This window comes from Bombina bombina, chromosome 3, assembly GCF_027579735.1.
Source record: "Bombina bombina isolate aBomBom1 chromosome 3, aBomBom1.pri, whole genome shotgun sequence".
Lineage (NCBI taxonomy): Eukaryota > Metazoa > Chordata > Amphibia > Anura > Bombinatoridae > Bombina > Bombina bombina.
The window spans coordinates 706359877-706374426 of NC_069501.1; positions in this window are offsets into that span (position 1 = coordinate 706359877).

A 14550-nucleotide genomic window follows, 5' to 3' on the forward strand; every position below is an offset into this window, starting at 1 on the left:
ATTTCTGTGTGTTTTTGCGCATTCAGTGTACTAAAATTACTATTTACATTGTGTATAGTTAATACATTTTATTCCTGGGTAATTTACATACAAATTTTAAGTTTTTGGTAAAATATGATTATTGTTAACGAATTTTGTTACGATTTTTGATCCACCTAACAATACAAGTTTTTTCTGCATATTTTTGTGTGAATGGTTCACTTATTTGTTTTGAACCAATTTTAAAAAACAAACGCCTAGATTACGAGTTTTGCATTAGAGGTTATGCGGTGCTAATGAGCAGTTTTGTCTCATCGCTCACTTACCTACAGCGCTGGTATTACAGGTTTTTACAAAAGACAAGAAGTGAGCATTGAGCAAAATTTTGCTCCTTACCGCACTCCAATACCAGCGCTGCTTAAGTCAGCGGTGAGCTGGTGTAACGTGCTAGTGCACGATTTCCCCATAGGAATCAACGGGGAGAGCCGGTTGAGAAAAAGTCTAACACCTGCAAAAAAGCGGCGTAAAACTCACTAATGCAGCCCCATTGATTCCTATGGGGAAATAAAATTTATGTCTACACCTAACACCCTAACATGAACCCTAATCTTACACTTATTAACCCCTAATCTGCCGCCCCCAACATCGCCGACACCTATATTATACTTATTAACCCCTAATCTGCCGCCACTATAATAAACATATTAACCCCTAAACCACCGCACTCCCGCCAGACACACAACTTAGGAAAGTTCTGCACTGTATCAACATGACAATTAGCCTGTATCAACAAAAGATGAGGGGAGAATCATCCTCTCCATCAGATTTTGCTATCGCTGACACTGTGCATGGGCAAAGCAACTTCAGAGCATTCCAAGGTAGCAAAATCCGATGGGGTAGCAAACAAAGACAGCAAAAAACGTGCGCCCGTAAGGGGGTTAATGCTCCCGCAAGCTTGCGGTTTCACTTTGCGCAATTAACCAGAGGTCAGATCTCAAAATATGCCCAAATTGCCCCCAAAATAAGGAGTACTGTGCATTTAAATGTAAAATAAAGATGTGCATTTTTTTTAAAAAAATAAAAAAAATTAAAAACTGCACAAAGCAGTTATAAAGGGTTAAAGTCAGGGGATGTGGAGTTTAGAAAAAGAGTTTACATGGAGGTGAATGGGGGGACTGTGTTTTCACTTTAAATATATATGTATATGCTTATATAGAAATATATTTATGTGTTAATATGTGTATATACACATATAAACACATAAATATGTATGTATATATTCATATACGTACTGTATATATTTATTGATTGCTGCCCAACACTGTGCGATTTGCCCCCTGTGCTGCACTAGGTGGTTTGCCGTGTCTATCTGCATGAGAACAATGCTCCCATTGAAGCCTATGGAAACACGCTCTCATGAGCGCTTGGCTACCAGGCAATGCAAACGCGAGGTCGCATTGCGCCTCACTTGTAATACCAGCGCACATTTACATGTGCTTGTATTACTGAAATATTGTGCTCCACTTGTAATCTTGCCCTGTTTGTTTTTTTTCCTTTTTTTTGAAGGATTGCTTATTGAAAATGCCAAAAGGAGACTCCAATATTACACCTTGTCCTTTTATCGGACTCCTAAGCATATCCTTTATTAGATTTATTCTACACTTATTTGCACCTTTTGTTCTTTGATAATAATATGTTTACTGGAAACACAAGTTCTTTGATTACCACAGAGTTTGGCGCTGTGTATTAAATAAGCAAAATATTTTTTAATGAATTGCTTTTGGCAGACTTAAAGGGACACTCAATCAAAATTAAACTTTTATTATTCAGATAGAGCATGCCAATTTAAACAACTTTCCAATTTACTTCCATTACCAAAATGTGCACAGTCTTTTTATATTTACACGTTTTGAGTCACCAGCTCCTACTGAGCATGTGCAAGTATAAGTGTGTATGCATTTATGAATGGCTGTTGGCTGCCTCATGGTACGTGTATGCATTTGTTATTGGCTGATGGCTGTCACATGGTACAGGGGGAGTGGAAAAAGACATAACTTTTAAAATTGTCAGAAAAAAAATCTACTACTCATTTGAAGTTCAGACTAAGTGCTATTGCATTGTCTTGTTATCTTGCATTTGTTGATTATGCAAATCTACTGTGTTGACTGGTCCTTTAATGCATGATGTAGGTATAGCATAAATTTAGTTTTACAGGTGTATTTGAAGAATGTATTTAGTCTTCATTATGGTTTAACATCAAAATTATATGAATTATTTAGAAAACAATATTCCACCAAGGTTTTGGCATGAAAATGTACTTTGTGTCTGAGGAAACTGTTGGTTGGATACAAAAATGTCCGTATTGCCGTAGGAGCATAAGAGATTACATAAATCAGCAGTAATTAAAATTTAAAAAAAATCTAATTTATTTACTTACGCCAACATATTTAATACTCTATTTCTCTTGTAAAGTGTATCCAGTCCACGGATCATCCATTACTTGTGGGATTTTCTCCTTCCCAACAGGAAGTTGCAAGAGGACACCCACAGCAGAGCTGTTATATAGCTCCTCCCCTAACTGCCATATCCAGTCATTCTCTTGCAACTCTCAACAAAGATGGAGGTAGTAAGAGGAAAGTGGTGAAATATAGTTAGTTTTTGTCTTCAATCAAAAGTTTATTATTTTTAAATGATACCGGAGTTGTACTGTTTTATCTCAGGCAGCATTTAGAAGAAGAATCTGCCTGCGTTTTCTATGATCTTAGCAGAAGTAACTAAGATCCACTGCTGTTCTCACATATGTCTGAGGAGTGAGGTAACTTCAGAGGGAGAATGGCGTGCAGGTTATCCTGCAATGAGGTATGTGCAGTTTTAAGTTTTGCTAGAAAATGCAGCTGATACCGGATTAATGTAAGTTAAGCCTAAATACAGTGATTTAATAGCGACTAGTATCAGGCTTACTATTAGAGATATATACTCTTATAAATGTGCAATATAAAACGTTTGCTGGCATGTTTAATCGTTTTTATATATGCTTTGGTGATAAAACTTATTGGGGCCTAGTTTTTTTCCACATGGCTGGCTTGATTTTTGCCTAGAAACAGTTTCCTGAGGCTTTCCACTGTTGTAGTATGAGTGGGAGGGGCCTATTTTAGGGCTTTTTTGCGCAGTTAAAATTACAGACAGAGACATTCAGCTTCCCTCAGCAGTCCCCTGCATGCTATAGGACATCTCTGAAGGGCTCTAAAGGCTTCAAAAGTCGTTTATTGAGGAAGGTAGGGCCACAGTTGAGCTTAAATTCGTTTTTTTGATCCGTTTTTTGCATTAAGGGGTTAATCATCCATTTGCAAGTGGGTGCAATGCTCTGCTAACCTATTACATACACTGTAAAAATTTCGTTGAATTTACTGCCTTTTTTCACTGTTTTTCAAATTGTGAGAAAATTTGTTTCTCTTAAAGGCACAGTACCGTTTTTTATATTTGCTTGTTAACTTGATTTAAAGTGTTTTCCAAGCTTGATAGTCTCATTGCTAGTCTGTACAAACATGTCTGACATAGAGGAAACTCCTTGTTCATTATGTTTAGAAGCCATGGTGGAACCCCATATGAGAATGTGTACTAAATGTATTGATTTCACTTTAAACAATAAAGATCAGCTTTTGTCTTTAAAAAATTTATCACCAGAGGATTCTGGCGAGGGGGAAGTTATGCCGACTAACTCTCCTCACGTGTCAGACCCTTTGACTCCCGCTCAAGGGACTCACGCTCAAATGGCGCCAAGTACATCTAGGGCGCCCATAGCGATTACTTTACAAGATATGGCAGCAGTCATGGATAATACACTGTCAGCGGTATTAGCCAGACTACCTGAATTTAGAGGAAAGCGTGATAGCTCTGGTGTTAGGTGTAATACAGAGCATACAGACGCTTTAAGAGCCATGTCTGATACTGCCTCACAATATGCAGAAGCAGAAGTCTGTGGGGGATATCTCTGACTCAGGGAAACCTGATTCTGATATTTCTACTTTTAAATTTAAGCTTGAGAACCTCCGTGTTTTGCTTAGGGAGGTTTTAGCTGCTCTGAATGACTGTGACACAATTGCAGTGCCAGAGAAATTGTGTAGACTGGATAAATACTTTGCAGTGCCGGTGTGTACTGAGGTTTTTCCAATACCTAAAAGGTTTACAGAAATTATTAATAAAGAGTGGGATAGACCCGGTGTGCCGTTTTCCCCCCTCCTATTTTTAGAAAAATGTTTCCCATAGACGCCACCACACGGGACTTATGGCAGACGGTCCCTAAGGTGGAGGGAGCAGTTTCTACTTTAGCAAAGCGTACTACTATCCCTGTCGAGGACAGTTGTGCTTTTTCAGATCCTATGGATAAAAAATGAGAGGGTTACCTTAAGAAAATGTTTATTCAACAAGGTTTTATCCTGCAGCCCCTTGCATGCATTGCTCCTGTCACTGCTGCTGCGGCGTTCTGGTTTGAGTCTCTGGAAGAGGCTTTACAGACAACGACTCCATTGGAGGACGAACTTAACAAGTTTAGAGCACTTAAGCTAGCTAATTCTTTTGTTTCTGATGCCATTGTTCATCTGACTAAACTAACGGCTAAGAATTCTGGATTTGCCATCCAGGCGCGTAGGGCGCTATGGCTTAAATCTTGGTCAGCTGACGTGACCTCAAAGTCTAAACTACTTAACATTCCCTTCAAGGGGCAGACCCTATTCGGGCCTGGGTTGAAGGAAATTATTGCTGACATTACTGGAGGTAAGGGTCATGCCCTTCCTCAGGACAGGTCCAAATCAAGGGCCAAGCAGTCTAATTTTCGTGCCTTTCGAAACTTCAAGGCAAGTGCAGCATCAGCTTCCTCTGCTACAAAACAAGAGGGAACTTTTGCTCAGTCCAAGACGGCCTGGAAACCTAACCAGTCCTGGAACAAAGGCAAGCAGGCCAAAAAGCCTGCTGCTGCCTCTAAGACAGCATGAAGGAATGGCCCCCTATCCGGTAACGGATCTAGTAGGGGGCAGACTTTCTCTCTTCGCCCAGGCGTGGGCAAGAGATGTTCAGGATCCCTGGGCGTTGGAGATTATATCTCAGGGGTATCTTCTAGACTTCAAGGCTTCTCCTCCACAAGGGAGATTTCACCTTTCACGATTATCTGTCAACCAGATAAAGAAAGAGGCATTCTTACACTGTGTGCAAGACCTCCTAGTTATGGGAGTAATCCATCCAGTTCCAAAGGGGGAACAGAGACAGGGTTTTTACTCAAATCTGTTTGTGGTTCCAAAAAAGAGGGAACCTTCAGACCAATCTTGGATCTAAAGATCTTAAACAAATTCCTCAGAGTTCCATCATTCAAAATGGAAACTATTCGGACCATCCTTCCTATGATCCAGGAGGGTCAATATATGACTACGGTGGATCTAAAGGATGCTTACCTTCACATTCCGATACACAAAGATCATCATCGGTTTCTAAGGTTTGCCTTTCTGGACAGGCATTACCAGTTTGTGGCTCTTCCCTTCAGGTTAGCTACAGCCCCAAAAATTTTTACAAAGGTTCTGGGGTCGCTTCTGGTGGTCCTAAGGCCGCGGGGCATAGCAGTGGCCCCTTATCTAGATGACATCCTGATACAGGCGTCAAATTTCCAAATTGCCAAGTCCCATACGGACATAGTTCTGGCATTTCTGAGATCGCACGGGTGGAAAGTGAACGAGGAAAAGAGTTCTCTGTCCCCACTCACAAGAGTCTCCTTCCTAGGGACTCTGATAGATTCTGTAGAAATGAAAATTTACCTGACGGAGTCCAGGTTATCAAAGCTTCTAAATTCTTGCCGTGTTCTCTATTCTATTCCGCGCCCTTAGGCGGCTCAGTGCATGGAGGTAATCGGCTTAATGGTAGCGGCAATGGACATAGTTCCGTTTGCGCGCCTACATCTCAGACCGCTGCAACTATGCATGCTCAGTCAGTGGAATGGGGATTACACAGATTTGTCCCCTCTACTAAATCTGGATCAAGAGACCAGAGATTCTCTTCTCTGGTGGCTATCTCGGGTCCATTTGTCCAAAGATTTGATCTTTCGCAGGCCAGATTGGACAATTGTAACGACAGATGCCAGCCTTCTAGGTTGGGGTGCAGTCTGGAACTCCCTGAAGGCTCAGGGATCGTGGACTCAGGAGGAGAAACTCCTCCCAATAAATATTCTGGAATTGAGGGCAATATTCAATGCTCTCCAGGTTTGGCCTCAGTTAGCAACCCTGAGGTTAATCAGATTTCAGTCGGACAACATCACGACTGTGGCTTACATCAACCATCAAGGGGGAACAAGGAGTTCCTTAGCGATGTTAGAAGTCTCCAAAATAATTCGCTGGGCAGAGAAACACTCTTGCCACCTATCAGCGATCCATATCCCAGGTGTAGAGAACTGGGAGGCGGATTTTCTAAGTCGTCAGACTTTTCATCCGGGGGAGTGGGAACTCCATCCGGAGGTGTTTGCTCAATTGATTCGTCATTGGGGCAAACCAGAATTGGATCTCATGGCGTCTCGCCAGAACGCCAAGCTTCCTTATTACGGATCCAGGTCCAGGGACCCGGAAGCGACGCTGATAGATGCTCTAGCAGCGCCTTGGTCTTTCAACCTGGCTTACGTGTTTCCACCGTTTCCTCTGCTCCCTCGACTGATTGCCAAAATCAAGCAGGAGAGAGCATCGGTGATTTTGATAGCGCCTGCGTGGCCACGCAGTAGCTGGTATGCAGACCTAGTGGACATGTCATCCTTTCCACCTTGGACTCTGTCTTTGAGATGAGACCTTCTACTTCAAGGTCCTTTCAATCATCCAAATCTAATTTCTCTGAGACTGACTGCATGGAGATTGAACGCTTGATTTTATCAAAGCGTGGCTTCTCCGAGTCTGTCATTGATACCTTAATACAGGCACGAAAGCCTGTTACCAGGAAAATCTACCATAAGATATGGCGTAAATATCTTTATTGGTGTGAATCCAAGAATTACTCATGGAGTAAGGTTAGGATTCCCAGGATATTATCTTTTCTCCAAGAGAGTTTGGAGAAAGGATTATCAGCTAGTTCTTTGAAGGGACATATCTCTGCACTGTATATTCTTTTGCACAAGCATCTGGTGGATGTTCCAGATGTTCAGGCATTTTGTCAGGCGTTGGTTAGAATCAAGCCTGTGTTTAAACCTGTTGCTCCCCCATGGAGCTTAAATTTGGTTCTTAAAGTTCTTCAAGGGGTTCCGTTTGAACCTCTTCATTCCATAGATATCAAGTTTTTATCTTGGAAAGTTCTTTTTTTGATGGCTATTTCCTCAGCTCGTAGAGTCTCCGAGTTATCTGCTTTACAATGTGATTCTCCTTATCTGATCTTCCATGCAGATAAGGTAGTTCTGCGTACAAAACCTGGGTTTTTGCCTAAGGTGGTATCTACTAAGAATATCAATCAAGAGATTGTTGTTCCATCATTGTGTCCTAATCCTTCTTCAAAGAAGGAACGTCTTTTACACAATCTGGACGTGGTTCGTGCTTTAAAGTTTTACTTACAAGCTATAAAAGATTTTCGTCAAACATCTGCTTTGTTTGTTGTTTACTCTGGACAGAGAAGAGGTCAAAAGGCTTCGGCAACCTCTCTTTCTTTTTGGCTAAGAAGCATAATCCGCTTAGCCTATGAGACTGCTGGACAGCAGCCTCCTGAAAGGATTACAGCTCATTCTACTAGAGCTGTGGCTTCCACTTGGGCCTTTAAAAATGAGGCTTCTGTTGAACAGATTTGCAAGGTGGCGACTTGTTCTTCGCTTCATACTTTTTCCAAATTCTACAAATTTGATACTTTTGCTTCTTCGGAGGCTATTTTTGGGAGAAAGGTTTTACAGGCAGTGGTACCTTCCGTTTAAGTACCTGCCTTGTCCCTCCCTTCATCCGTGTACTTTAGCTTTGGTATTGGTATCCCACAAGTAATGGATGATCCGTGGACTGGATACACCTTACAAGAGAAAACACAATTTATGCTTACCTGATAAATTTATTTCTCTTGTGGTGTATCCAGTCCACGGCCCGCCCTGTCATTTTAAGGCAGGTCAAAATTTTAGATTAAACTACAGTCACCACTGCACCCTATGGTTTCTCCTTTCTCGGCTTGTTTCGGTCGAATGACTGGATATGGCAGTTAGGGGAAGAGCTATATAACAGCTCTGCTGTGGGTGTCCTTTTGCAACTTCCTGTTGAGAAGGAGAATATCCCACAAGTAATGGATGATCCGTGGACTGGATACACCACAAGAGAAATAAATTTATCAGGTAAGCATAAATTGTGTTTTTTAGATTTACTTGACTTATTAACAGGGACAATCATACTTCCAAATCTTATTCTGCCCATAACATTCCTTAGTACTTTCAATGTAAAGCATTTTCATATGTTGCATTGTACACAGCATATCACATATTTTGATAACATGAAAATAATTAAAAATCACCTAAAGCTGCATTATAGTGTATAGTGTATGCATGGATGTTATATAGCCATTTATCTGTCTGTCTATAATCAATCTATGTAGCTATTGTTCTATCTATCTATCTATCTATCATCCCTGTTTGTCTGCAAGTCTGTCTGCTTGTCCATACAGTATATGCTACTGAAACTATCAAAAATGTTTACACAATTATATGTAGTAGGTTTTTAAATCTGTACAGAAAGGTAGCAAAAAAGAGATATGTCCCTGTACAAATAACCTAAAAGACATACATAATCAGAGAGAAACAGCGATAAAAAACAAACTGTTCCATTACAGAGACACATAAAAAGAGAACAATCATAAATTGGAGCGAGTCTTTGAAAATGAATCACAGCCTATTACTGAGCAAGGAACAGCAGTTATAGTATAACTATATATCCATGCCAGCTAGCATCTGCACAGTAATATAACATGGTTGCCACAGTGCAAATGTTTACATTTTTATATTTTATTAAATGGTATTGATTATTTTATAAGAACATTACATGAATATACACAGCCTATTAAATGGGACAAACTGATTAATATGATGATAAATTCCATAAAAGTTATTTGCTTTCATTTACATTTCAGAAGACCTAAAGTTGGTTTAAAGGCCTTTTTGTTATGTAATATTTCGATATACCTTGCTACAAAAGAACTCACCCTCACAGTATGCAAGTATACTTATATACCCCACAGTATGTAAGTATACCTATATACCCCACAGTATGTAAGTATACCTATATACCCCACAGTATGTAAGTATACCTATATACCCCACAGTATGTAAGTATACCTATATACCCCAAAGTATGTAAGTATTCCTATATACCCCACAGTATATAAGTATACCTATATACCCCACAGTATGTAAGTATACCTACATACCCCACAGTATGTAAGTATACCTATATACCCCACAGTATGTAAGTATACCTATATACCCCACAGTATGTAAGTATACCTATGTACCCCACAGTATGTAAGTATACCTATATACCCCACAGTATGTAAGTATACCTATATACCCCACAGTATGTAAGTATACCTATATACCCCACAGTATGTAAGTATATTTATATACCCCACAGTATGTAAGTATACCTATATCCCACAGTATGTAAGTATACCTATATTCCCACAGTATGTAAGTATACCTATATACCCACAGTATGTAAGCATACTTATATACCCTACTGTTTGTAAGTTTACCTATATAATCCACAATATGTAAGTATACCTATATACCCACAGTATGTAAGCATACTTATATACCCCACTTTATGTAAGTTTAACTATATACCCCACAGTATGTAAGTATACCTATATACCCCACAGTAGGTAAATGTACCTATATACCCACAGTATGTAAGTATACCTATATACCCCACAGTATGTAAGTATACCTATATACCCCACAGTATGTAAGTATACCTATGTACCCCACAGTATGTAAGTATACCTATATACCCCACAGTATGTAAGTATACCTATATACCCCTCAGTATGTAAGTATACCTATATACACCACAGTATGTAAGTATACCTATATACCCCACAGTATGTAAGTATACTTATATATCCCACAGTATGTAAGTATACTTATATCCCACAGTATGTAAGTATACCTATATTCCCACAGTATGTAAGTATACCTATATACCCACAGTATGTAAGCATACTTATATACCCTACTGTTTGTAAGTTTACCTATATAATCCACAGTATGTAAGTATACCTATATACCCACAGTATGTAAGCATACTTATATACCCCACTTTATGTAAGTTTAACTATATACCCCACGGTATGTAAGTATACCTATATACCCCACAGTAGGTAAGTATACCTATATACCCCACAGTATGTAAGTATACCTATATACCCCACAGTATGTAAGTATACCTATATACCCCACACTCACAGGTGTTTAATTAAAGGGCCATGATATCCAAATGTTTAAACACTTGAAAGTGATGCAGCATAGCTGTAAAAAGCTGACTAGAAAATATCACCTGAACATCTCTATGTAAAAAAGAAAGATATTTTACCTCAAAAGTTCCTCAGTAACCACATCCCATTGTAAAGGACTTCTAAGCAGCAAATCAGTATGTCTGTCCCGGGACAGCTAAGGGAGTGAAATTTCGTGCACACTCATCTTATTTCCCTATTCAGTTTAAGGAAGTTTACTATGAAATCTCATGAGAGTTGTCAAATCTCATGAGATCAGAGTAAAATAGTTCATGACCTTAGCACTGTTGATGCTGATTGGCTGCTGTTCGTTTCTTTTTTTCTTTTTTTTACCTGCAGCTGGGAGCAGCGGAGTATAACTTTTTACACAGAACTTACTCTGCTGAGCTGAGGAGATTGTGAGGTAAAATATCTTCCTTTTTTACATAGAGATGCTCAGGTGATATTTTCATGTCAGCTTTTTACAGTTATACTGCATCAGTTTCAAGTGATTTAGCATATGAGTATTATGTCCCTTTAATCAAATATATACTGTATTTGTGGTATTGAAATGCATGTGATAATGTTTATTGACACAAGCATATGACTGTTTTCTGGGAAAGGAATCAAATACACCTATAGTGGTTGCTATCCACTTTAAATATAATGCTTTTCAGTTATACACATAACTCTTAGAGCTTGTTTCCCATTGTCTTATGGGATAATCCAAACGTGGACCCCTTGCTTACTGTGCACACCTTATAGTTCACCTTATAGCTTATCTTATAGCTTACCTTATAACCACCTTATAGTTCAACTTATAGCTTACCTTATAACCACCTTATAGTTCAACTTATAGCTCACCTTATAGCTTACCTTATAACCACCTTATAGTTCAACTTATAGCTTACCTTATAACCACCTTATAGTTCAACTTATAGCTCACCTTATAGCTCACCTTATAGCTTACCTTATAACCACCTTATAGTTCAACTTATAGCTCACCTTATAGCACCTTATATCTCTCCTTATAGCTCTCCTTATAGCTCACCTTATAGCTCACCTTATAGCTTACCTTATAACCACCTTATAGTTCAACTTATAGCTCACCTTATAGCACCTTATATCTCTCCTTATAGCTCACCTTATAGCTCACCTTATAGCTTACCTTATAACCACCTTATAGTTCAACTTATAGCTCACCTTATAGCACCTTATATCTCTCCTTATAGCTCTCCTTATAGCTCACCTTATAGCTCTCCTTATAGCTCACCTTACAGTCACCTTATAGCTCACCTTATAGCCACCTTATAGCTCACCTTATAGCTCACCTTACAGTCACCTTATAGCTCACCTTATAGCTCAGCTTATAGCCACCTTATAGCTCACCTTATAGCTCACCTTATAGCTCACCTTATAGCCACCTTATAGCTCACCTTATAGCTCACCTTACAGTCACCTTATAGCTCACCTTATAGCCACCTTATAGCTCACCTTATAGCTCACCTTATAGCTAGGGTTGCCAGGTGTTCAGTATTTAACTGGGCATTTTAGCAGGCTGTCCAGTAAAATCTGTACAAATATACTGGACACTTAAATGTCCAGTATCTTTAAAGAGCCCCTATAAGCTAAATGTAAAGGGCCTTCTAGACCTTTATGCATTAGAAATATGGCTCAAAAAGAAGTTACACTGTGCATTTTCTATTATATGTGTTACAGGCAACCATGGGGGTGTTCAGTCATTGCTGGGTATGTACCCCTAGCAGCCAAGGGGGTCACATCGCTGCTATGTACATGTGTCACTGGCAACCAAGGGGATAAAATGACTGCTTAGTTGTGAAAAATATATGTGGTGGGATCAAGGGTGGGGCCTAAGGTTGAGCTTTTGTGGAGACATTGTGGTAGATTTAACAAGGGCCGAATGGCCCTTGTTCCCATTGTTTCCACACGAGCCTTCAGGCTGCTGCTCCATAATTTGTCCGCTGCCTCTGAGGCTGCATCTTCAATCCGCCCGATCCTATACGATCAGGCTGATTGACACCCCCTGATAGCGGCCGATTCGCCACGAATCTGCAGGAGGCGGCATTGCATAAGCGGTTCTGGTGAACTGCTTGTGCAATGATAAATGCCAACAGCGTATGCTGTCGGCATTCAGCGATGTCTGTCGGACATAATACGCTACAGTGTATCATGTCGGACAGACACTGGTAAATCTACCTCATTGTGTGAACCCATCCACGTCTTGTATCCAATCACCTATAGGTCGTCTGTTATTTTTATGAAGCATAGCTGGCAACCCTACTTATAGCACACCTTTAAAGTGGTGCATGCAAATATGCAGTATTCAATTTTCCAGTATTAAAATATGTAGTAATGTGCACCATTTAATAGTGATTAAAAAGAACATTATGGTGATAAGCTTTCTTATTGGTTAGTTATTTAACAAGTTAAAATAGGACCTGGTGTTATTTTATATTAACACTCCCACTTCCTGTTGCATCACATGCAGTAATTTATACTTCAATCTTTATGAAACCCCAGCAGAGCAGATTTACATTATTTCACCATTTAAAATTAAAACTGTTAACATTTCAAATATGGCCTATTAGGGTATCTTAAGTAACAGACTTGAGAAACCATTTGACAGGGAAAACTGAAAAGCATTATTTTTTCAGCACTGATGTTTAGATTTAAGAAGGATGCATAGATAACTATAACTGAAGAGACAAAAAATGTGTAAATGTGCAACAGACTATGCATTAGGCAAATTAATAATCTGTAGGATTTATAGAATTGAAAGATAATTATTATTCCTTTTATGATATGAATCTGCTGCCCCCTGCTGAGGAAGGAAAGGAAATACAAATCTTGCTCTCATAAGCAGCTGTTGAATTATGCTGTGTAAGTCAAGTGCCACATAAAAAGCACTGAAAAGCTCATACTATAGTTTAGTTCTTATATTGTACCCACTGTAGTGTTTAAACCACTGAATGAGAAGTTCATAGTGAGGCAATGAGAGAGGAGAAGGGATTGAGGGTGTTTGGTGAAATGTATTAGATTATTTATTTTGGGCTAGGTTAAAAGTGGTGCGCTACTTATTACAAGTTGAAAGTAAACGCATTCACGTGAGGGCAAACTGAATTTGACCTGACACGTAAAGGTCAGGTGGAGACCTAGCATAAAGAGTATGGGGCCGATTTATCAAGGGCCGAAACGCCCCTGATGCGCACCGGAAACAGCAGTTATGAAGCAGCGATCTTAAGACAGCTGTGGACAGCAATCCGCCCAATCTCACACGATCGGGCTGATTGACACCCACAGGGGATGGCATTGCACAAGCAGTTCCCAAGAACTGCTTGTGCAATGATAAATGCCGACAGTTTATGCTGTCGGCATTCATCGATGTCTGTCGGACATTCTCCGCTGAGCGGATCATGTCGGACAGACTGATGATAAATCGGCCCCTAAGAGTTAAAAAAAAAAAAAAAAAAAAGAGCACCAAAACGCAACATAAATTCATTAAAATAAAGTGTTACAATTATATATACACTATCATTTGATCAAAATTATTTATATAAATATTAATACAATTTTTAAAATGGTTAAAACGTATATGGTATATGACAAGGTTTTTAAACGAAAAGGGCTATATTGTGTGTGTGTGTTGTATATGTATATAGCAAAACAGAAATTCCAGCACCTGGGATAAGGAAGGTGTGCAAGCTCCAAGGGTACTGCACAATACCCAAATAGATAAAAGTCACAAAAAGAAGCAGCACAACCAAGTTGTCTTCAACAGATTTATTTGTGCAGACTGCACAGCATCCAAGCCAGACCAACAAACAGCAACGTTTCGGACTTAGTCCTTAATCATGCATAGTTACACCTGTAGATCATGCAGCTTAAATACACCTAAACACCACACCCACCACACATCATACCTGTAACAAACCTGCTATGATGCACTCTAGTGGTCATTAACAGAAATTGCAGTAAAAAAATAGTAATATCAAAATTAAACACATACAGCTCTTGATAAAGTTGCAAGTTAAAACATGTTTTTCTAAACCACAGAATAATAAAGTTATACAGAGCTCCAAAATACAA